The 3,402-nt window shown below is 37.5% G+C and overlaps 1 pseudogene; it reads left to right on the forward strand.

Annotated features, from left to right (window-relative positions):
* Window positions 1-249, forward strand: part of LOC116073660 — a 1,607-nt pseudogene extending 1,358 nt beyond the window's left edge.
* Window positions 250-3,402: the final 3,153 nt, after the last annotated feature.

Here is a 3,402-nt window from a genome sequence, read left to right on the forward strand (position 1 = left end):
GGAAAGGAAGGTCATCATGAGGAAGATGGAAAGGAAGGTCAGTGTGAGGAAGATGGAAAGGAAGGTCAGCGTGAGGAAGATGGAAAGGAAGGTCAGCGTGAGGAAGATGGAAAGGAAGGTCAGCGTGAGGAAGATTTAAAGGTAGGTCAGCGTGAGGAAGATGGAAAGGAAGGTCAGTGTGAGGAAGATGGAAAGGAGAAGGATGATGAAAAAGAGGAGCATCAAAGGAGGAATTTTCCTAAATTCTAGAAAGGCATACATAGGTACACAGCTCTCCATAAGATCATGGTTGTGTGGTTGCTCTGGAAAGAACTGAGACAGTCCTAAGCTTTCACTTGGTTACTGTTGAACATTTGTTTAAGTAGTAAATAAAGCCCAAATCAGATTCAGGCAGAGCTGTAATATTATCGTCATTGAAAACACTTGAGGAAACCTATAGCCAAGTATTAGCGGAACCATACACTAGCAGGGCAGAAACTTCAGTGCGCCCACTTCATTCTACACTTAAAAGTCAATTCAAGATGTATTAGATGGGGCTTTAACATTCCAACTAAAATTATACAAGCAAGAATACTGACAATGAGCTCTTAGCTATAGCATCAGAACTATAAATGGTGAGTTGTTTTTTCAAAACTTAAAAGCTTCTGTACTTCACTGTGTACTCTGCAGAGAATTACCAGATTGGTCACAGAATACAACAAACATACAAACTAGTAAAGGTCTAGTTCCACAGTACAAAAAAATTTCAGAATTCAACACAATGAATGTAAACATGCTAAGAATAGGGAAAGGATTTCAATACCTACATCTCCAAGGAATAAATACAAACGTTAAAGAATGCTCAATACCATTAATCACAACTCAACCCAAAAGCCATAGCGAGGTACTATTTCAAAAATTTCAGGATGTTTGTAGGGCAGTGTGGGGCAGTGGTCTGCTCAGGTAACTTAGGCTCAGTCGAGTATGTGGCTTTGAACCCCTGTGGGCTTGGTCATAACTCCTGAGTATTTGGTTCCTGTTTCATTCACAACCCCTCACAGCTGCCCCTGAAGGAGATGTGTACTCTACCAGGCAGACAATGCCCCAAGCTCCCAGCATTCTAGCTGGACATACTCCTAGTCATCTGACCACAAGCCAGACATGCCACACCCCATACTATATAAGGGGTGGTTTGCCCCTGTCTCCCTCTCTTGCTCTCTCTCTCTCTCTCTCTCTCTCTCCCTCTCTCTCTCTCTTGCTCTTTGTTCTCCTGCTTTCTTCCTCTCCTTTCCCTCCCTCTTTCCTTCCTCTCCTTTCCTTCTTTCTATTTAACTGGTCTATTTTCTCTTTCCTACAATAAAATATCTCATTTATACATTGCCTCCTTTTTAACTAATGCACTGAGCAGCAACAGGTCAACATCAGGAAGAGAGAGAGCTCCAGGTCTCAACACCAGGCCCTGCTTTTTGTGCCACAGATGTTGTCAAAACAGAAAATAAGAAGTGTTGGAATGGATTTGGAGAAAACACAACCTGTAGTGTGACTAAGTGGGCCCAAGAAAGACATGAATAATGTTAACAATAGAAAGATGGATATATGTCTACATACAACTATTCATGAATGCTTACTTATAAAATAACTATACATAATAATAATTTACTGGCAAATTTGTACATGTCCATGCACCAATGAAAATACACTCTATACATATATGTATTCATACAATGTAATATCACTCAAACATAATAAAACACCAATGGTTTTCATAGTATAGGTAAACTTGAAAATGTGTTAAGAAGGATCCTGCATCAGGGACCCAGATCTTAGTATGAGTGATGTCATTTTAGAATAACTATTCTGACCTTAAAATCTATAGCCTAGGCCCCTGACAAAATGGGAATAAAGCTTACCCACTGAAAACCTACTCCAGAGTCCTAAGAAAGTCCCTAAATGGACTTATCTTTGCTTTTTGGCTACTGTAGCTCTGCTTCTTGCTAACTGAAATCTGATAACCAGGATGTGGTGCTTTTGTGTGTCTCTGCATAAAAGACAAGGGGCTATAATGCTCTGGGCTGCATGATTTGGGCAAGTTCCCACTATGTTACTGATATTCACTCATCTACTACTGTCAGTTTCTTAAACCAGTATAATCAATAACTACATTCTAAATATCACTTTTATTTCCATAGATAAATGTTGCTCTAATCCATCATCAAAGAATCATCTTGTTGGAACAAATGGAGACCATTACAAACAAACACTGAAACAAATCAACAACAACAACATTTTAGGAATATTTGAATTTTTTTATAGAGGTTTTAAACATTTATAGTAAAGTTCTTTTCCTGGTAATCTATATTTTTTTAATTATTGGAATTGGTATTTTTACATTAAATTTATTTGGTTATGTACAAACATTGCTCTCTGTTACTGATATTATGACTTCTGACTTACCAAAACTTCATTTATACTCTGGTGTATAAAGTTTTATATTTTGTTCATTTTTTGTGTAACTTTACTATATCTCATTTTATTTCTAGTAAAAAAAAATGGAAAAACCTCTTCAGTAATTTAATTAGGAAGTCGTTAAATATTTCTTCATTGAGGATAATGCCAGAATCTTAATTCATCTCCTTTTCTTTCTCAGCTCTTTCCATATGTATGTGTGCATGTGTGTGTGTGCACATTGTACTTGGTGAAAATAATTAATCTATAACTTTTAGTATGGATTTTCAAAGCAACTCTTACAACTCTAAGTGAAATTGGTGCAATTTAAAGGTTACTTTCCTTACCAAGATATAAACCTTCCTATTGGTTCCTCTTGGTTGACTCTTTGTATGTTCTGGAGCTGTCTTCAGATAGGCATGTCACCCAGGTGACCTTAGTCTCTTTGTCGCATATCTGCTGTTTCTATTTCAATCATTTTACTGTAATTCTGAGCTACTTTTGATGATGCTTAAAATTTTATCTTAATAAAGTAATGGTTTCTCTTTGATTAGGTAGTGCACTGCTTTCTGAAGGCTTTCTTCTAGTGCAAGCTCCTGTAACTGTTCTGGTAAGATATTAAGCATTATTTTCATCTTTGAGCCAGTTGCTTATGTGACTGTGCTAGCTAGTTTTTTTTGCCAACTTGTCACAAACTAGAGTAACCTGGGAAGGGGAAATCTCAGTTGAGATATTTCTTCTATCAGTTTGGTTTGTGGGCCACTTATTAATTGTTCATTGATGAAATCCAACCAAGCCCACTTTCATTAATACCACTTCTAGACAGCTGGGTGCAGGCTATATAAAAGCTGAGACTGAACATGAGGCTGGAAGAAAAGGCTGAAATCCACTGTCCTCTATGGTCTCTGCCTAAGCTCCTATCTCCAGGTTTGAACTTGAGTTCTTGCTCTGAGTTTTCTCAAACTCTGACTGTTACAT

Source organism: Mastomys coucha, unplaced genomic scaffold, assembly GCF_008632895.1.
Source record: "Mastomys coucha isolate ucsf_1 unplaced genomic scaffold, UCSF_Mcou_1 pScaffold23, whole genome shotgun sequence".
Classification (NCBI taxonomy): Eukaryota; Metazoa; Chordata; class Mammalia; order Rodentia; family Muridae; genus Mastomys; species Mastomys coucha.